Consider the following 21,639-nt stretch of genomic DNA (forward strand, 5'->3'; position numbering starts at 1 on the left):
CATCATTGTGCAGTTTAAGAATCGTTCCAAGCGAGACACAGTGCTACAAAAAGCAAAGAAAACGAGAATTACAATGGAGGACTTCGGATACTCAACCAAAACGCCAATATACATAAATGAGCATCTCTGCCCTGCTCTCAAAGCCCTGTTGAGTAAGGCTGTAGCACAGAAGGCGGCAGGCTCGAGCCTTGTTTGGACAGTTGGCGGAAAAATCCTGGCAAAGAAAGACGAATCGGCATCTACAGTGCGCATTCGAGGTGAACAGGATCTGGCAAAAATTGTACAAGTAAGGACTTCGTTTTTTTTTTAGCATGGAAGTTTTACCCCACGACGTAAACGCCGTAAAACGCTCTTACACCGACGTATATCTAACCTGCTTTCATCTAAACATTCGGTCTACAAGACATAAAGAAGACGAACTATCCGTTTTTCTCGATGAATTCAGTTTTGAGTTCGATGCCATATTTTGACTGAAACCTGGTACACACGCACCACTGAAGTTTACAAACGAGATTGCTACCAAACTTTCTTCCTAAATCGGACATCTAAACATGGGGGTGGTGTGGCGATACTGATGAAACATGCTCTTAACTGTGATATTATACCTGAATTTTCTTTCATACGTGATGATGTAGAATGTTTAACAGTTGTGTCGCAAAGGAATGTGTTGTCAGTTATGTATAGACCACCGGATTCTTCTGTTGATGTTTTTAGCAGTCATTTAGATCACTTGCTGAATTATGTCAATCAAAAAAACCTTAACCTCATTCTCGGTGGAGATCTTAATATCGACTTGCTGAAGCCATCTCCAGCTCAAATGACGCTTGCATCAACGATAGAGTCCGGAGGCCATCGTATTTTAACCCAAACTGCAAACCGCGTCACAATGCAAACTGCTACCCTTCTTGATATTTTTGTAACCAACATTAATAGTAATTGTGTTTCCTCCGGAGTTGTATGCTGTGATATTAGCGACCACTACCCGATTTATATACTTGTACGAGACATCAAAAAGCAAACAACTGTCTTACCCGCCGTGAGAACAACACAGTGCATCACACACGTGACTCTTGAAGCGTTTCGTTCAAGTATTATAAACGAAAGTTGGAATGGTGTATTTTTATCTGATGCAGCCGATGATGCATATGAGCTATTCATTTCTCGTTTTAAGTCATTATACCACGAACATTTTAAAGAAAAGGAGATTAAGAAATCAAGAAGAAATCGTAAACCTTGGATCAACCACGAATCTCTAAAGATGATTAAAAAGAAATCCAAGTTGTTCAAGAAATTTCTGAAAACAAAGTCGCCGGCTGATCTACAAAGATTAAAAGAATATCGTAATAAATTAACTGCTCACTTAAGAAATGAAAAAAGAAAATATCTGCATAATGAATATATGAGTGAAAATTGCGAAGGAAGCACTCAAATCTGGATGAAAATCAACAAACTACTTGATCGCAAATGAAGTTCTGCAGATGTTACCAGTCTTACTCTCGAAGGTCATAATGTAGAAGGAATCGAGCTTGCAGAAAAGTTCAATAATTTTTTTAAGGATGCTGTTTCACGAAACACCCCCCGAAAACTGTAAGTCCCAATATAAAAGCCAATGATCACAGTGTCTTTTTAGATCCTACCAATGAAAATGAAGTTTGCAGTATTTTTGCCTCCTTAAATAATAGCAGAGCTTGTGATATAGATAACATTCAAATTGCGCCGATAAAATACGTAATTGACTGCATAGCTTCTATTCTCACCCATATTTACAACCTCGCCCTATCTACTGGTCTATTTCCGAAGTTAATACAAGTGTCAAGAGTTATCGTTGTCTACAAAAAGGGAGATAAAAGTGATATGTCTAATTATCGACCAATCTCAATATTACCGGTCTTTTCAAAAGGATTAGAGAGAATAATCTACAAACGAATAATAAATTTTTGCTTAAAGTTCAATCTTCTTTCCCCTTCCAAGCATGGCTTTATCCTCGGCAAGTCAACCGAAACGACGTTATTAACGCAAAAAGAAATCATACTGGATGCAATTGAAAATCGGGAAATCTGCATTGGAGTTTTCATAGATTTTTCAAAGGCTTTCGACCGCCTCAATTATCTTGTTTTACTGCAGAAACTGGAATTATATGGCGTACGCGGAACACCCTTAAGCCTTATAAAGTCCTACCTTCAACATCGTTATCAGAAAGTCCAAATAGGGTCCCATCTGTCATCATCGCAAGCAGTTTGTACCGGTGTACCGCAAGGCAGCATTTTAGGGCCTCTCCTGTTCATACTATATACAAATGATATAGTTACAATACATGATAAGCCAAAATATGTCATTTACGCAGATGACACAAGTTTATTTTTTCAAGGCACCTCAATACAGCTCCTCATTCCAATTATAAATGACGTAACGAATAGATTAAAATCCTTGAGAGAAAATAATGCACTATTTTTAAATACTGAAAAAACTAAAGCCGTACTTTTTCATGCTAGGGAATTAGCAATTATTCAGAACTTCGACATAAAGCTTGGGAGCACCAACATAGAATTAAAAGACATGATTAAAACACTAGGAATACTTTTCCACAAGCACATGAGCTGGAACGCCAAAGTAGATTCTGACATCGCTCATCTGTCACGGTGTGTTGGTATTCTCGCTAAATTCCGAAACTTCCTTCCTGTGGCAATCAAGCTAAAAATATATAACGCCATTTTTTTTTGTCACATATAAACTACTGTTTTTTGGTGTGGGGAACTACAACAGAAACAAACATAAAATATACATGCTGCAAAAGAAAGCTGTCCGTTACATTGCCAATGTTGACTACTACCATGCCCCTACTGATCACTTATTTTCACACTACCAGATTATACTAGTCCATAGCTTGTACCGATATTACTTAGCAACCAGATACAAGAAATGTCTACAATATAATAATCGAGCGTTTCTAGACTTGACCAGCCTCACTCAAACTTTACCGGCTTATACCCTGCGCAATACAGAAAAATGGTTTATTCCTTTTTGTCGCACCAACAACGGTAATCAGATGCTACGTTACAATATGCCACACTTATTAAACCAATTACAGTCCATGAATATGGATATTTCCAAAAGCAGCTTGCGCGAAATTAAAGCTGCCTTTAAATAAGCAACAAAACGTTGTTAAGTATATTCTTTAATTATGATGTATAAATATATTGTATGTATAACTGTGTCTGTGTAAAAAGTTTTTGTCTATAGCGTTTGACCATCTTCCGATGCTTGTTGCTGTATGCCATGTAAAGGGGGATCCGGGAGTCCCTCAAGTGATCTGCGATCACCTTTTTACCCGGACCTACCCACATCTATGATGTAAATAAAACAAACTTCAAACTTCAGACAGACTCAGTACCATTCTCTTGCTTGTGACAGGTGAAAGCTGGGCACCAAATTCATTTATTTATTATCAATACTTCAAATATCACAGAAATGGGGTATTGCATGAGGGATGGGCTGAATGTTCCCCTAATGAGAGATTGGATGGCAGCCGCGAAGTGTAGCGGATCGGAGTGGTGCACGGAGTCGATTGGCAGGCTGTTCCAGTCTCGAGCAGTTTGAGCAATGACAACCCCCTTTGTCTTTTGGTAGTTGGTTTCTGGCTGAGCATGCCATGCTCAGTCGAGGGCATCTCCTGAGAGACAGGAACCGGGAGCCCACGCTACAAGTGCGCATTGTGGCGTCGGGTACGGCCAATGCGACCGCCTCAAGTGGCGACTTTATCCATGCATGATTTAATTTTGCCTTCCACTGTTCGCTGCACGAAATCATCCGCAAATGACTTTGTAGGGCTTTTGAGATCTGTAACCGCAATTAGGCTTCAATGAATTAAGATGTAATCCAGTGCTTTTTTCCAAATTAAGTATCCTGGGAGTCATCGCAGTACAATAAAGTTATAATAAAACTGTCACCGCGTAGTCCCCCGTCAGCGCTTCGTACCGTGTTTCCATTGAAAGGGATGCCACTCGAGATGCGGAAGATGTATTGCGGCTTTAGCTGCTCTCAGAACGCCGGCTACTGTAATCCGAGAATATGTGAACGGTGCTCTTGCAGCTGTTTTCCTACTCTAAGCTTCTTTGACGTTAGAGCACAAATGTACGTGAAGAATGGGGGCCTAAAACGGTTTAATACCCGCGTCCCTTTCATGGGCACCGCCGTTATTCCCGAAACTCTGTGCAGTGGGCCGCTGTAATTTGTTTAGTGTCCCAATACTTTCCATCAAAAGCGGCTTCAGAAAATGAACTCCACCGAGCCGCATGCTCTGTGCGCTAGAAAGTACCAGCCAAGTTCTATCCTTTTCCACATCTCTATTTGCCTTTTGAGATTCGCTTCGCAAGCACATTCATTAAAATGGGGTCAGCACTAGAAAAAGGTTGATAAAATTGCCATGCCCGCAATTTCCTACGCGCAGTGAGTCTGCAACGAAGGAAATGTAGTTTTTGAAGCTGCAAGCTATGCATGCAAGATACAGAAGCTTCTCGGAGCACGAAGCGGCGCGACCGATGGTGGCAGTAGTGATTTTTTTATTTTTTTATTTTAGGAAATCTGTCATGGAAACCGGTACTCGTGGGCGGGGTGCTCAGTCCAGAACTCCGATAGCTTCTGCCACCCTACGGGTCCGCACCATTGATGATCGCTCAGGCTAGAACTGAACAGCTAGAGCAGCTATCCCATGAAGAGGTAGTAAAGGTGGATTGTAGGCGACTGTTAGGTTATGGGAGGGGGGGCGGGATAGTTTAGGGTGGTAGTGAAAAGCTTTTTAATACCTGGAAAGAGAGTTTGGTGGTAAGACCCCGCTAGATGGTCCTCATCCTTAGTCCGGGACACCGCACGACGTGCCCTTTGGGACTCCAGTGTAGAGCAGATGTGGAGGGCAGTCTCCCATGCCTTTCGGGTAGGAGTGTTGGTATGGGAATCGGGAAGGGGAGGATTCTTAGTACATTTTCACACCATGTGAAAAATATCGCGGACCTCTCCACATTGCGGGCAGCGCCCATCTATGTTCGGATCAAAGTGTTTGGCGATGGCAGAACAGAGAAGAGATCCTGTCTGCAGGCGCCTCAGAATTCGCTCCTCCGCCTTACTCAGCCCCTTTTCAAGGGCCGGGTAGAGGCGATGGTGGTCGCAGTAATGAATTAAGATTTCGTGGAACCGCAGAAGCAGTTTATGAGCTTCTGAGTCAGGAGATCTTGGACGAGGAGCCCGGTGTGTAAGCGCTCGGGCGGCCGCATCAGCAGCCCCATTGCCTCGTTGAACCTGGTGGCCAGGAGCCCAGATTATGTTTGTCTGAGTGGAATCGGCGGGAGCCCGTCTAAGAATTTTGGAGGCAAGAGGTGATATTTCCCCTGCAAGACAGTGTTCACAGGCCCGGCGAGTCTATGAGTTTTCGGCACTCCTACGTGGGGCGGTGTAGAGGGGGCAGGGCGCGATTTCTTAGGCGCGTTATCTTGATTATTGAAAATTGTTTTTTGGGGAAAGGAAATGGCACAGTAACTTTCTCGCCTATTTCGGTGGACACCCGAACCGAGTCGCAAAGAAGGAATAAAGGAGGGAAAGAAAGAATAAAGAAAGAAAGCGGTGCAGTACTGGAGGGCTCCGGAATAATTTCGAGCACCCGAGGATCTGTAACGCGCCCTGACAACGCGAAGCACATAAGCGGCTTTGCGCTGTCAGTGCAAGTGTCTTGATTGTTCCTCGCCAAATTTAAACGGAGCACGGCCGAGAGGAAAGTATTTTGCTCGACAACCGCCCAGCGCGCTTTTTGCTGTCGCCGCCACCAATTCATTGAGTTCTTTATGGGCCGAGTCAGCAGAATAAGCCGTTTACTTTAGAAACCCTTTTTACTGTCTTCCTGACTGCTGGACCTCCTTCTGCGGCACGTTTCACTGCCTGGAATAAAATCAATACTTCGAGTAAATAACTCTGGTATCGTATCACTCCAGGCACGAATAAAACCAGTTACCACCTTGCTATACGCTAAGCTAAATTACACATCCATAGTTCTTCTTAGTAGATAAAGTTTTTGTTCATCGCAGGACTTCTGCAAGACGTCGGAATTATTTTCAAACGGCTCCTTTACGCATGCAATATCACTGCATTCAGCCTTCCACTTTGTAATGCTGAAGGCGACTAAGCACCAGTAAGTGAGGGGAAAAAAATACGCGCACCTACAAAAGTTAAATGACGAACTTTTTATCTGAAGCTTTTGAAAAACTAAAACGAATATATGGTGATTAAACATCCTGAAGTACTTTCCGTAGGACCTACGTATCTTGCTGCAAACCTCGATGAACTATCTTACGGGCGAAAAATTGAAGTCCCTTGTTTTGGTTTTAATGCGTCCGCTCCGGAGACATAATTTAGCCTGTCGGCTTCGTTGTAAACGGAACCGCTGGATAATAAATTGACGATGCTGCCGACGGCGTGGGTCGTACTTTTCGCGCTTAGCACTTTATAGGCCATAAAACTGGCAGTACATGTTGGGAGTAAAGCCTGAGCAAGGCTATTCACTACCGGCCGTTACTTCTCCTGTGTTAAGTATTTTGAAAACAGTGTGAGGAAATGAGTGGAAACTACCTCTGAAAAGCATTTACGAAAGGCAGGAAGTACTATTTCATGAGGGTATTTGTGAAATGTCGAGGTAGTAGTAGTAGTAGTACAATACCTTTATTCGGCCATAATTTACAGGCCGAGTATGTCGAGCGCCTGGGCGACCAGAAGTCGCTGTTCTTCCTCCCCTTCAGCGCCAAGCCAGTCGAGCCAGGTGGTCATGGATAAAGAAGGTGGGGGGTAGGAACCCGACTGCTGAGCAGCTGGGCAATAGAAGAGGCAATGGGCCAGGTCCGCACAGATACAGGGGCAGTTGGGACAGGTAAATAGGTAATGCCGAGGTAAAGGTGTTTGACACACAGTATCATCGTTAGTGCGTTTAGGATGCGTCTATGTTAGGCCTCATCCTAAAAAAAAATTAAATGAGTTAAAATCTTCAGTAGCGAGGCGATTACCGCGGCACAAAAGAAAAAAAAAGACGATTCATACGCGGATAACATATTAGGCTAAATGTAGACAAAAGTTTTTTTGCGCTGTCTGAATCTGTTAGAGGGCCAAACAAGTGCATGATTTTAGATGATCTGTCTATTCCTGACTCCTTCACCACCTCGTTTTTTCGGAGAGGATGTGAGGATGTGAGGGATGGGAGGGAGAGGATGTGAGAAGATGTTGATTATACCTGATGGTGGCTGCGCCACGCGGCGGCGTTCTACAGCGTGTATTGCTATTCCATACTTTATGGAAGTGTTTCGTGGCCGGAAAAAAAATAAAATACTACGTTTCGCTTCACATGTGGTCTTGGGAGAGTTCCCGCCTTTGGAGATGGGAACTGCATAGCAGAGTTCCCGTCTTGGTAGCTAGGGATTGTGTGGACATGCATCAAACGGCGCCTTGTGTCTAATTAGCTGTAGTGAAAAGCTCCACAGAGGGGGCACCCCGCGCTTGGAATGAAGAGAAGCGCAGGAGCAGCGGGCCATATACCGGAAAAGTTTCCAGGTTGGCTGATGAAGTGTCTACATTTGGGATTAACTAGGTGATGTCTTCTGAAAGGTATAAACTTACATGCGCTGCTTTTCACATTAGGATGTATACGACAGATTCCTCCCAACATAACGTAGATCTGTTGTGCACGAGCTTCACGATGCACTTTTCAGTAAAAACGAGTGGCTCAGCAATTGTCTCAAGCCTTAAAAATATTAACCCAACAGCACAGTAACCACTCAGTCAGACCAGCGCGGTGTCTCAGTGGTTACAGCGCTCAGCTGCTCACCTGAAAGACGCGGGTTCGATCCAGGCCACCGTGGTCGCATTTTGTTTGAGGCGAAATGCTACAGGCCCGTGTACTGTGCCATGTCAGACCACGTTAAACAACCCCAGGTGGTGGAAATTTCCTGAGTAGTTTACTTTAGCGTCCCTCATAGCCTGAGTCGCTTTGGGACGCTAAATGCCCACAAACCATAAACCAGTAACCGACAGTTTCGACACGTGGAAGGGATAGTGACGAAGGAGAGGCAGCGGCATGAAACAGGTTGTTCTGTTTTCGCATAGTGCGCACTTGTCGTATACGTTGCATGGAAGGGTTCAGCGCTTGTTTTCGCAAAACTGGGGCGATGCTGAGCAGTAACTTATCTCTTTTGTTTAGTGTGCTTCTATGTGACAGAACTCTGCCGTGAACTTAAACCAAACCGCTACACCGCCGATTTCCACATGTGCGTATGCGTATGCAGACTGGCAGCTGGCGACTCACGTGCGTGGAGGTCGCCAACGAGTTTCGCAGCTTCTTTTCAACCGGTGGAGCGGAGAAAATGGTACAGCGAAGCGCGCATGCGCATAGGCACAGGGCCAACTACGCGGAATAAAGGAGGCCATTTTAAATTAGTCTGCAGCTGTGGGCTGCACGAATTATAGCTGCTTCCCGTGCCAGGGAACCCTTTTTTATAAAAGTGCACTACCGCTTAACTTCCGTCTCCGCGCTTTCTGTCATAACTGCTGTCTGGTAAGTAAACATCTCAGCCGCTCTGCACGCGATAACGAGGAGAGCCAATTGATGAAAGATCAGGAAAAGCATGTGTCAGTGTGACAGAAGTACTTGCTCTTGGGCAAGTTGGTTCATCAGAAAATTTTTGAATGGCGCAAAGGAAGAATCACAGGAAGACACGGAGGCAGAAAGAGCGCCTACGTGTCTTCCTGTGATTCTTCCTTTGCGCCATTCAAAAATTTTAAAATTTTTATTCAGTGTGAGTTCAATCTTGTACTGCATCTTTATCTATTCCAGTTTAACATTTTTTAAAAATCCTTGCTTTGCGAGCTCAGTAGAGGCGATCAGGCTGCGCCGATATTTTGCAACAATTACGACATGAGTTCTAAAAGAAAGCGATGTGACGAGTAAAGCATTGCAGAACATTAACCTGATCACGGACAAGGACTCACGGAGACGCACGATACTGGCGCTGGCACCCTATTGATTTTTCTCGCGCACCTTTTGGAACGTTGCACCAGCGCGAACTACGGAGGCTGAGAAAGAAGAAAGCAGCAAAATAGCTTCACGCCAGGTAGCTCTTTACGGCTGGAAGTGTCATAAAAAGTACGTAACAAAGCAATAGATTCAGGCAGCATCTACCAAACAGGTATCCATATATGCATTTTCTTCGCGTGTGTTAAAGATGAGGTAGGATGGTCGGGCGCCGGAGAGGGAATGAAGGAGGGCGGAGACGAGGATGCGGGAAAAAGACAAGGAGAGAAAACTTTATACAACAAAATTTACGCTATTTACATGTGAGCTCGGTAACGAGACGCTCACTGCTGGAACGCTGCATGAGGACAGCACATGAGGAGACCATCAGATGAAAAAGAGCCCGATGAAAAAGCCCGTCGGCCGTACCGCTGCCGATGTTTTAAAGAGTTCTCTTTCCCTAGGTTGCCTAGATGGGGGCCGGGCCTTTCGAGGAAGGAAGTTCTCAGTGGCACCAATCACAAACACACACACACACACACACTCCCGAGGGATCACCGTCGTCACGCGCTGGGTGAGGGGGAACGATGCCATCCACGTAGCGCAGACGCCGGAATGTCCACGAGCGGCGTTCCCGCGCAGTTCATGCGTTCGAACGTGCGTTCGCACGCGGTGTAGGGGAGACGCTCGCTCAACCGGGCAGACGGACGCGGCTTCCGTGGCAATCCAGGCGCTCACCCAACGCGCGTCTCGGGGTTAGTCGGCATTCCGCTGCAGCCATGCCGTTTTCTTCCCCACGACGAAGGCGCAACGTAACACGTGATAGAGACAGAGGAGTTTTGATTAAGTTGTACCCCAGGTGGTAGAAATTTCCGGAGCCCTCCACTACGGCGTCTTTCATAGCCTTAGTCGCTTTGGGACGTTAAACCGCATAAACCAACCAACCAACCAACCATCACTTTTTGAAATGCAGTACGCACCCAAAAACCAGCCTGCTTACCTGTAGTTTTTCCTTTCCACACATCCCCGTGGCGTTTAATGGTGGAATGAAACCACGGCATTACCTGCAATGGTCAAGAAAATCAGAAGCCCCAGCTAAACCTACGATATATGTGACGGCACTCCCGCAATCTGTCGTTCAAGCGCAAGCCACGTTGGTCCACGTAGCGTTTTTCAACGGAGAAAAATAATTGCAAACTAGTTTTCCTTATTTTGATAGAATGGTACGTTCCCGTTTGCAGCGAGGTTGTCCGTTTTCTTTGTTTATTGCTTCGCACATACGTTCTAGTTTGTTCACACATACGTGTACTGGCAGTCAAAAGCAAATAAAAGTCTGTATTGAGAAAAAAAAGTAAATTTCATTGCTGTCTTTTAATGCATGAGGAAATGCATATATGCAGCGTAACTGTCATTGAGCGAATTGCGTTTTGCACCAATAAATGTTGCGCAATACGTTTTCGATGAGAGGAAATTATTTTTTTCGATGCAGTCGTCTGCCTTCAACTTTTTACCGCTGACGTCCAAATGCGTCAGTGGAATTGCGAGAATGACGGTCGAGAATATTCGTTTCCTTCCAGGCTGATACACACAGCACGCAATTTTTGCGTTCAGAATGAACCAAGCAATTAGGAACTGCTGCCTGCTCTTCTCAAGGTACGCACACAGTGCGCCTGTGCGGACATCGCTAAAAAGTCACGACTACGCGTTTCGTAGCAGAACTCTTCAGCTAACTTTCCCCCACGTCATTACCAGAAAGTAGCGGTCTACATATCTGATCACCTTATCTACTCCAGACGCCTCAAGCTAATCGCTCCTGCGTTTTTCAGAATGCAGTAAAAACATGTCACTTGAAACAGGCTCGAGGAAGGATCCTATTCGTGTCTCTTTGTGAGCACTCGGAAATTCCTTCCAATTGAAAAAACCCAAGTCAAAACAAATTCTTAGCAGTCTAGAATTTGCCAGCAAAAAAACAAGCAGGGGCACTTAAGTCTAGAAGAGTGCTGTGAGAGGCTAGATGGTACGACATTATGAGAACAAAGAATAACTGCGCAAAAAGCACAGGACAAAAGGGAAAAAGAGCCACACGTGATAAACGCGTTTGTCCCGCGTGGTTCTTCTATCTTGTCCCGTCCTTTTTGCGCAGTTATTCTTTGTTTGCACTTAAGTCTCCTTACGCGCTATGAATGCCAAAACTCTTTGCACTACTACAGTTTCAGTTGGTGGCTTGTGTTTCATTATGTGATTGGTATTATGTGCGTTTGTGAAACTTCGTTCGCATTGGCTACCAAACCGCAAACCATTCGGAGCTCCGTGGGTCAATGCCCGTATAAGCAGAATTAATCACTCACTGCTTAACATTCACAGATATTGCCGACTCCTCGTATCACTGCCATTTCAGTTCAGTTCAGTTCAGTTCAGTTCTGTTTATTACCTTAAAAGTCCCTCGTAGGGGCATTACATAATCGGTGGGTTTTTATAAAAACGGTAAGGATCATAGTAAACAGTTATTGAAAAAAAAATGGTCACATACAAGTTGCAAAAACGAAGATGGGCAGGGAGTAGAAATGATTTTGTGGGGAAGGCCGTTCCAGTCTGTGGCTGTTCGGAAAAAAAATGACGCAGTGAAAATGGTGGTCCTGGCACGTGGGCGCGCAACTTGAAGTGGATGGCTGGTTCGATATGATATGCGTGCTGCTACTGTAATGCATGTCGCTTGATTAAGGGACGAAAAAAAGAACTTGTGGTGCAGTGAAGTGGCGCAGCGGTTAACTGATGCGCCACTGCACTGGCAGGTGGCTGTTCCTATCAGAGCCACCCGTCAGGATTTCGCGACCCATGTTGCTCTTCCCGAGCAACCTCTCGCGCACCTGGTGTGACGCTCCTCCGAACTTACCCGACCTTACCCTAATTACTCTTCTTATTGCGCAAATATGCCCTTCGGCATAGGAAAATTATATGTACCTTCGGGGGCAAAAGTAGCGGACCGCTCCAAGTGTTGGCCCTTGCCACTTTGCGTGAGGGCGCCGCCTGACAAAACACTTCTATTGTCGAGACCGGCGCAGTAGGCCTATTTCGACCCTAGAAGTGCTTTGCGAGGTGGCGCACCAAGGCAGAGTGGCACGTGTCGGAACTTGGAGGGGTGGGGTCTGCTACTTTTACCCAGCACGGTACATGTGCAGTCAGGTGTCGGCTATAAATGCCAACAAGACCCGATAACCGGGCCCATGGGTCGAGTGTCCAGTGCCAGCCGGGGTGGTAACTCTGAATTCCTGTGTATCGCTTGCGTGCCGCCCGAAGTACGCGGAAACTTAGTATGAAATGAACTAACGCCGCCTGTGTAGAATGAAGGGGACTGAAGGAGCAGCTCAGAAGATCGGTCTGTGATGTCCAGGAGGCCCGGACCGCAGGCGTCAGCACAGCATACACACATGATCATCATCATCAGCCTGACTACACCCACTGCAGGGCAAAGGCCCCTCCCATGTCTTTCCTATTAACCCCGTCCTTTACCAGTTGCGGCCACCGTACCCCCGCAAACTTCTTAATCTCATCCGCCCACCTAACTTTCTGCCGCCCCCTGCTACGTTTGCTTTCGCTTGGAATCCACTGCGTTACCCTTAAGGACCACCGGTTATCTCGCATTCGCATTACACGCCCTGCCTAAGCCCATTTCTTCCTCCTCATTTCGACTATGGTGTAATTAACCGGCGTTTCTTTCCTCAACCACTCTGCCCGCTTCCGGTCTCTTAACGTTACACCTACCATTTTTCTTTCCATGGCTCCCTGCATTGTCCTGAATTTAAGCTGAACCCCTCTGTCAGTCGCCACGTTTCTGCCCAATGGGTCAGTGCCGACAAAATGCTGCTGCTGTGTATCTTTCATTTAAGAGATATTGGTAAAGTGCTATTCATGATCTCAGTCGTTAGCTGCCTCCTCACGGCGCGTTAAATAGCTGGGAATGTTGGATCCACGCGGTGCAATTAAAGCAGGCATGGAGCAGCGGAGAAATTCCTTGTTAGGCAGGACGGCGTCTTCAACGGATAATTTCAGTAGCGGAAGTGGGTATGTCACTTGCAGTGGATAGGACGCACTGTCCGCTTCCCTAAGATGCTGCGTATTGCGTCGAGCCAACACAACTCAGACAGGACATGGATATGATTTCATAATGGCGCACACATCGAAAACAATACCCAGGGAATGGTTACGCGTCGTAGAGCCCTTACAACTTGTGCTCAGTCGGTATATAGGAGGAGACGTTTTGGTGGTGGAGTACAGAGGAGGACCTTTAAAGTGGACAAGTCGACGAGAATGGCAATGAGTTCTGCTAACGCAGAGGGAAGCGTTGCCTCTGTGATGGATGTTTGGCGTGCATTAGGTAGAACTGGACAGACGAGACTAGTGTGCAACATATGATCTTTTGCACTTGCGCCCCCGTAAGCTTGAAGTGCGCCTATGGAGCCTGCTGGGAGATGAGGCTGTTGCTCTCACTGAACGATGAGCGTTGCGTATGACTTAGATATCGGTTGTCGGTGACATGGCGACGCTGCCAAGAACAGGGTTCCTAAGGCATTCCGTGAAAAAGCGGATAAGTGGGATAAAAGTAATTTGCTAGGGCAGATGCTGCAGGGGTTGCTGGTACATTCAGGCTGCACGCTGTACTGCGCTGCTCCACGAGGTCACCAATGGTATTCAGCTGAACTTCAGATTGCAGTGTGTGAATAGGCGTCAAGCGAGAAAGGCCAGTGATAGTTCGCATGGGCTCTTGTGCTGTCGGTTTCTAAGCGGCCCTAATCTCTTAGGGTAAGGCGTTCGAACTGGGCTTGATCAACAAGCCGAGGTTGCAACAAAGAGCGGACTAACGCTCGAGCCATATTAAAGCACGCATCGCCTATTTTCTGGGCAGTTCGACGAAACAGGTGCAGCGTACTGGCGGCCTTCTGTCGAGATCACACCCGCGGTGGTGCAGATAAGAGCTGTCCAGGTCGACACTTAGCACCAGCATCGACGAAGCTGTAGTAAAGAGTTGGCCGTTCAAGGAAAGCTGTATAGGCGTAAGCACCCCATAGGTTTGTGATTGCCATAATGTTTGTCCTTTCAACTGGGAGTGCCAGGAAAATCATGGTGCACTACTTAGAGGTCTTGTCTTGAGCGGTATGAAGGCCTACTTCCGGGCGGCTAAGGTCCGTGTGTACTGACCAACCGTCATAACATCCGTATATAGCAAACAAAAGATATCCGGAATGGTAGTCTGTTGCCATGCCAAAGGGAGCAGTGCGTTGTTAAATAATACTGTTGCTAGCACGTATCCTTGAGGTACACCCCTTTTTACGGTGAAGTGGCCAACACGTTCCTTTTCGATGCTTATGGCGATGCATCGGTCTTCCAAGAACGAAGACACAGAGTTGCGTACTCGAGGAGGGACATGAAGCCAACGTAGAAGGGCCAAGATCACTGAGAGGCTGACGTTATCAAATGTCTTGTGAACGTCCATAATTAGTAGCATGCGGATTTTGCAAGATCTGCCTTCGAGTAGCACCATGCTTGAAGCTAGTCCAATCCGTCCTCAGTGCCAAAGTGAGGGCGACAGGCAATCCGAGCTCGGTGTTACCAGTAATACCATTCTAGACACCATGAAAGCCGCGCAGCTAGCATAATTTCTAGTAGTTTGCACAGAGTGTACGTAAGCGCTATCAAAGTTGCTTAACATGCTAAGATGCTTTCCGGGATCAGGGTTGGGCGCCACTCCAGCATGTTTCCACGATTTTGGGACGTATCCAGATGTAAAAATTGTGTTCAGGCCCTCAAGTAAATCCTCCAATGCCAGTCTTCAATATTTTCGAAAACGTCATGTGTAATGCATCCTATCCAGGCGCTTTACGCTCTTCCGCTTCATCTATGGTGACAAGATAATCAGCTATGGTGAAAACCTTCTGCATACCTTCAAGGTCCTCTTCACTTGGAGGCGAGCCCACTTCTGAAGGAAGAGAATTCGGGTAGGCGAACGGGGCTGGAGTTTTGGCGAAAGCCGGAAATAAAGTCGTGACGAGCTCTGCAGCCAACTGACTTGGCGTCTCTCCCGAAGCAAGACTTGCGGAACTTACGGGGTCTTGTGATCATTTGCTGATTTTCATGTGACGAAAGGTGCTCCATAAAGGTGTAGTCTTTGACGATGAGCCTAAGTGACGCTCACCGGTTCTGCCATCGCTGGCGAGGAAAGTGCTTCTCATGTCGACGTGTCGCAGCTGTTAGCCGGTATAATGTGTCTCGGCGTTGCAATGAAGATGGGTCTCGAAAGACCACCAGTTCCGCACGAAGACGGGCTACCCAGAGCCGAAGTAGATGCAGATCCAACCCAACTCGATTGAGCGGCATTTTGAAGCGCTTCAAAGCAGCTTTCTGCTCATCAGATGGAATTGATAGCAGGCAGTCACTTAGTGCCGACCTGAACAAGTCCCACTCTGTGACAGGGCAACAGTGTTGACGGCGACGCCGGGAATCGGGATCTAAACCGATAAGCAATGGATGGTAATCATGGACCCACCATTCTATTCCTCGGGCCCAGGAGACAGGGCGTGCACCACACGACTATGTTAGGTCTGAAGAGGAAGGATGAGACTGGGGATGATCCCACACGTGGATTGCGGTGCCTGGAGATTCAGAATCACAAACTCTGCCTCATTAAGAATGCCTAGCACTGCATTTTCTCACACACTAGAACAGGGATAACTCCAAGGGCGATGCGCGGCATTAAAATGACCGCCAACCAATGTAGGACGTCCCGGGTATGCACAGCGAAAAAGACCTCGACTCCTAGCTTTAGACGAGGAGCTCTGCTAGTGTAGGGACGTATGCAGCAGGACACAAGAATCACGCCAGTGCGGCGAAGGTGAACCAGTACATTAACAACTTCTTGCCAATTGTTACACCGAGGCGCCAGCAGAACTTCAGTCGGGGGCTAACAAGCGGCTATGTATATTTCGGCCTTTCCACGCGTTTTGGAGGCAGTACTCACATGCGGTCTGGAATAGTTGGACAGGAGTAGGCAGTAAAACCAGAAAGTGGGGCAGAGCATTTGTCCCTTGTAGAAGTAATGCCCACGCAGGAAGGTTGCTTAAGCGCCGTCGATAACGAATCTTGCTTGCCCTGTTCAGGAAACCCAGGCTGTTCCATTGTAACACATATAGGTGGCTTTTCAGTGTTGAGTACATATTTAGGAAACCAAATAAAGGTTAGCGATCATAGCTTTCGCAGTTGTTGCAGTTGTCGCGCCACTAAGTGGAGCAACTCTGCAGAAGGTAACCGAAGAGGCCGTAGCGTTGCACAAGGGGCTAACGATGTACCGCATTACATTAGGTGGGAGAGTAGTATGGCGACTAAATGATTCGCCAAGTAAAGCCTGTTTTGGGAGAGACGTTGCATCTGCTCTTGCAGAAATGCAAGCCGTTTACCCAATTCGGAAATAACATCTGAATGTTGCTCTTTATAACGGCTAATTTGCGAGGTGGCTTAGCAAAATGGGATTTTCCCAGCTTCAATGCTTGACCATTCATTTTGGCGGCGGTAGGAGCTTCATCAACATCAGATTGTTCGGTGGTGTCACCATAGGTAAGCGGAAGTAGTGCAAAGTGGTTCGGTGAAGGCAAGACACCATTTGACGACTCCGGCATTGGCTTCGGGCAAGCACCCTTGGAGCGTTTAACCGTTTCTTTATAACTCGGTGCTTCACTGGAAATTCTTTGAAAGTAACTAGGGCGCAGCGATGTTGCTTTGGAATCAGAAGCCGCCTTACAGGTGTGTGTCGAATACGGGAAAGACGCATTGATGTGTCCTGGCCAGGAGCAGCGATAACAGTAAACCGCTTCAGGAGTTTAGAGGCTGTGATGGGGCGCTGAGGTGCTACAAGATGACACCATAAAAAGAGATGCGAGTTGGAGCAGACAGAGTCCCCTGCAGAGTAACAAGAGGCTTACAGGCGCGGCCATAAGTAAACGGAGCACGCTATTGCGTTCGAAGTGTAATCACGCTTTCTATATTGGTAATGAAGAAGCGTTGTATGTCTACAAGAAAGCCCACCAACCTCCTCTACCAGCATGCACGTACCACTGCTGGAAATTTCAGTTAGGTGACGCGTGAAAAATATTCGAAGGCATTTGCGTGCTCCGTTCAGTTTTGACCGCGCCTGTACGTCCCGTGCCCATGCAGAGAGCTTCCACCACCTTATATGTGGAGAAATTTAACGAAGAAACAAGACCCCAGGCTGCGAAGTCTGTGTCGGCACCCGACACGACATAACGCCGAAGGTCTGAACCAGATGCCAGATGAGCTTGAACTGTCATGGTAGTAGAAGCAGAGGCAGGCAAAGTCTTCAGTTGAGGCGGTCGACGTCGAATAACCAGTGCTCTGAAACGGTTATGGTGTTGGGGGCGGGGGGGTGAATTGTAAAGCTTTGAAATCCATGTGTTCCAAGGCACCATTCTAAGGTCGGTTGAAGGAGACGGTGTGCCAAAGATGACACATTGAAGCATTCACGCGGCTTAACCGCCAACTTGCACAGCGGCGATACGCCACATTGAGTCTTCTCTTCTGAGCGGTTCCTAAGAAGTATGTTTCAGACTGGCCTGTCATTTCGGCAGCACATTTGGTTGAAGACGTAGAGCCTGGGGGTCGAAAGCGTTCCATCGTAGCCCTAGCTTGTTGAAGCTGCGGAGCGGCGGGACAACCCGTGACCTCGGAGAAGGTGGCCGACTACGGGTAAGGCAAGTCCACGATCAGATGGCGGCTAACCACAGCACGCAGCAAAGCTGTGGCAGTGGTTCTACAGACAGTCGCTGGGAAAGTAGTCAAAGTTGACGCCGAGCGCACAAACACGTCCAATCTAGGCTGCACGTCAATATCCGTACCCATGTTACTTTATGTACAGGGAATATGAAGAATTTCTGTACAAGCCACGCATTAGGCAATTAATGCTTACTGATTAAAAGTCGTCGAGGTTTATTTGACTGACCAGATTGGAGGATCAAATCTGTGAGAACACTTGGCAACATTAATTTAGCAATAGAATAAAATAAAACCACTGCATCCACACAGACGGCAAACAAGTTTTCAGACACGTGCCGTTTGCGTGAGGATTAACTGACGACACCTTATTTAGCGCGAATCATATAATCAGCATTGACAGGTAGCGAACTTATAGACTCCTCCTGAAATGAGGAAACTGCTCCTTGGCAGGGAATCGTTTCTTCAAGACGGCGTGCAATGATATGTCTACTTTATAGGTTTTAGAATGAATGAAGACTACGAAACCGGCTATCTTTTGCTGAACAGTTACTCTGGTTTACGGCTGTGTCTTGCCTAGTCCCCCGTAATTGGTGTGTTCCATCCACCAAACTGCTCTGGCTTCAGAATATTTTAGACCGGTAGGACTGGGAAAGTCTGCTGCATTAGAAAAGAGTTATAACTTAAGCGCAGCTCCTCCTTGAGCTCTATCGAGTAAAATAATTGCGTAGCTGCATAACTATCACAGCGATGAACAAATGCGTTAGCCACTCAATTATGCAGCGTGTACTTGATACCGCCCAAATTGTTTTTCCCGGGTCACTTCCTGCAGTGCTGAACTAGTTGGCGCCCAGCGATTATCCTCTTTGCTTCTTCTTCCATGCGTCTCTCTAAAGTTTGTGCAATGTTACACACGGCGAATCACCAGTTTGGCCTACTGCATGCCCTAACTTGGTTCCTTTATCGGGCTATACATTCCTGCCAAAGTCACGAAAGTTTGCGCCACGCCACTCGGGAAATCAGTTTTTCCCTCTAGTCAAAACACTCACGGGACTGTGGCGTACGTTTGAAGTGTTTTTGCTTTCGTGTGCATCTTTGGAAATCTACCACTTCATCCGTTTATTTTATTTGCTGTCGGGGAGGTGGTGGTGAAAAACTTTTTATTAGAAGGCCTAAAACAAAGAAAAATTACGCAACAGCTTTGTGGGCGGCCTTCAGGCTGCCGGTTGGGGCGTCCAGGCCGTGCCTAGTCGCAACGTCCTCTGCCCAGGTCACCAGCCGAAGTTGGAGATTCGGCTCGGTGCTAGACAAAGCAACCTCCCACTGCTGCGGACTGTTTAGGTTCCAAGAGGCAGTGTGCAAGTGTGCTAGGCAGGAGAATAGGATATGAGCGTAGTCCGCTCTTGAGCTGCCACATAAGCGGCAAGCAGGCGAGTACGCTCCGGGGTGGCGGAGGGCAAGAAATGCAGGAGTGAGAAAGGTGGGGGCCTGAAGGTGACGCCACAAGCGTTGGTGGTGCTGGGAAAGAGATTTGTGCGGAGGGGGCAAAGTGAGACGAGAGAGGCGGTAGTGCAAAGTAATATCATGGTACGTGAGAAGCACGTCGCGCGTATCCATTCCCGGCGGGGGCGGGCTTGCTCGCTCGGCCAAATCGCGAGCGATGTAATTAGCCGCTTCGTTGCCAGGATGGGCCCCGTGAGCTGGCACCCAGATGATTTGGATGGGGCGAGAGGGGATGGTGTCTGAACGTAAGATGCCGATGGCCGGGGGCGCCACCCGTCCAACCGCGCAGTTGTAGACCGCAGGCTTGGAGTCACTGAAAATGTATTCCGTGGAGGTCAGCGTGACGGCAAGGGCAACAGCTGCCTCCTTGGCATCTACAGAGGTCGAAGTGTAGATTGAGGCAGTACGAGTGGGTTGGAGAGAGTTGTCAATGACTGCAAGGGTGTGGGCTGGGTAGCGGCTGTACGAGACGGCATCCACATACGCCACGGCAGCTTTCCGTCCGTCATCACGCCAGAGCGCGGAGCCTCGCGCTGCTCTGCGGGAGGGGTGGTGTTCAGGGTGCATATGCTTAGGGAGGGGATGAACAATTAGGAGGGAGGAGACTTGGGAAGGGATGGGCTGTGAGGTGGGAAGCAGGATAAGAGCTTACGGGTGAATAGAAGTGCGCGACCCGGACGGGTACGGGAGAGACGGAGGAGCTGCGCCGTACGGTGGGCTTCCGTCAGCTCCGTAAGGGAGTTGTGGACGCCCATGGACAATAGCCGAGCTCTCGAAGTAAATATGGGAAGGGAGAGCGTGCTGCTCCAACTAACACCCCTTTCAAAAGATACAGAAGAAGCATCTCAGTTTGTACCCTTTGAGGTGCTGCTAAAGGCTGCAAGGAAAATAATCACTGGATCAAAAGGGAATCAGTTTACGATTTGTGCTGATGGAAATGTGGACTGCAAGACTTTAGTTTGAGCTAGCTGGTGAACAGACATAGTAAAATGAATAAAATGGCGCAAGAAAACGAGGACCTGAACACGCAAAAGAAAGGACAAGTGCCAACTACCAACTGATTTTATTATCTCAAAAGAACCGCTTATAACCGCAAGGTAGGCACCAAAATATGCAAAACCAGAAGGCGTGAGAATGAAGAAGCAACACAATAAACTGGCATAGAACCGCGCAGAAAAGCAATCTGTTCGTCTTTTAAAGAAACAGACAGCCTGCTCACGCACATGAAGCCCCGCTGCTTAATCAAGTATGCCTCAACTATTTCTGTTTCCAGCTTATCTTTTGACCGAGCGATTAACCCGTGGAGTCTAACAATACCTAAAAACGAGATACAGCGCCATAAATTGTGGATATTTTCATGAGTGCCGATTCTGATCCACCACAAGCTTTAGCCGTGCACAGGAAAGCACATAAAGATGTACAAAGAGGGCATGGCTCTCATCAAACACTCGGCTGCCACACGTGGCTGTCCAGGGAAGGGGTCGGGCAAAAATATATCAAAACAAAAAAGCACGAACTAAATCGAAACACAAAGGCATTAAACACGAACTAAAAAAAGGAGAAAGAAAAGAGAGCGTCAAGACCATGAACTGTGCATAAAACTTTCGCCGGACTTGATCCACTTCAGGAATAAACCGCTAGCTTGAGCGGACTTCTCATGTGTTTGTCTTCTGGCTGTGCTTTCTTGTAGTGCAGCTTTGTTAAAGATGTATCAACTAATTATGGGCCCACCTTCCCGCTTTTGGAGGGCGAGAATAATTGAGTCGAAAGGCAGCAAAATCCAGGTTTTTTAAGTAAAAGCTTCCTGCACCTAGAGCGGCACGTCAACTTCCGCGGCATTTTTTTCTGGCCACTTCCCGTGTGCTCTCTATTAGAAGCTGTCTTTTTTTTGCACGAGAGAATTTGTTAAAATTAAAGCTTAACACTTCCACTGTATTTTCGTTGTGCATGAATTTTTTATCAACATAGGATACTATTGCTTGTGGTGTATTAAAAAAATATAATGGCTCATAAACTGGCCGTATTACAGTTTGACACACTGATAATACTGCCTATAAATGTCGCAAGGATTACATTTGGACGTAATAAAGTGGATAAACAAAAAAAAAGAATTATTTCTACACGCATTTGTTTATCCCGTGTAACTTATGAGCGCAGTACATTTCTTAGCGAAAAACGTAAAAAAAGAGAGTGTTCTGGGAAATTCAAACATCTGCTTAAATTTCATTCAGACAGAAAGTAGGTAAAATAAGGTGTTACTTAAGCAAGCATATTGAATAAATTTCCAAGCATGCTGTTATAAAAGGTTGCACAAGCAAGTGCAT

General features: G+C 46.9%; 1 protein-coding gene across 4 annotated transcripts in view; it reads left to right on the top strand.

Moving 5' to 3' along the window:
* LOC149327339 (uncharacterized) overlaps window positions 1-21,639 on the top strand; it is a 65,905-nt gene that overhangs the window by 18,317 nt on the left and 25,949 nt on the right. For 2 of the 4 annotated variants that reach the window (XM_089562704.1, XM_089562707.1), the window contains exon 1: window positions 8,433-8,581. The exons of 1 other annotated variant lie outside the window; for it this stretch is intronic. The gene's annotated coding sequence lies outside the window, so the exon portion shown is untranslated. Of the gene's footprint in view, window positions 1-8,432; window positions 8,582-10,614; window positions 10,691-21,639 lie in introns of those variants that run through there. One more of the 4 variants, XM_089562705.1, reaches the window with a different exon arrangement.

The sequence above is a fragment of the Amblyomma mixtum genome, chromosome 10 (assembly GCF_055824585.1).
Source record: "Amblyomma mixtum isolate Tamu chromosome 10, ASM5582458v1, whole genome shotgun sequence".
Taxonomy (NCBI): Eukaryota; Metazoa; Arthropoda; class Arachnida; order Ixodida; family Ixodidae; genus Amblyomma; species Amblyomma mixtum.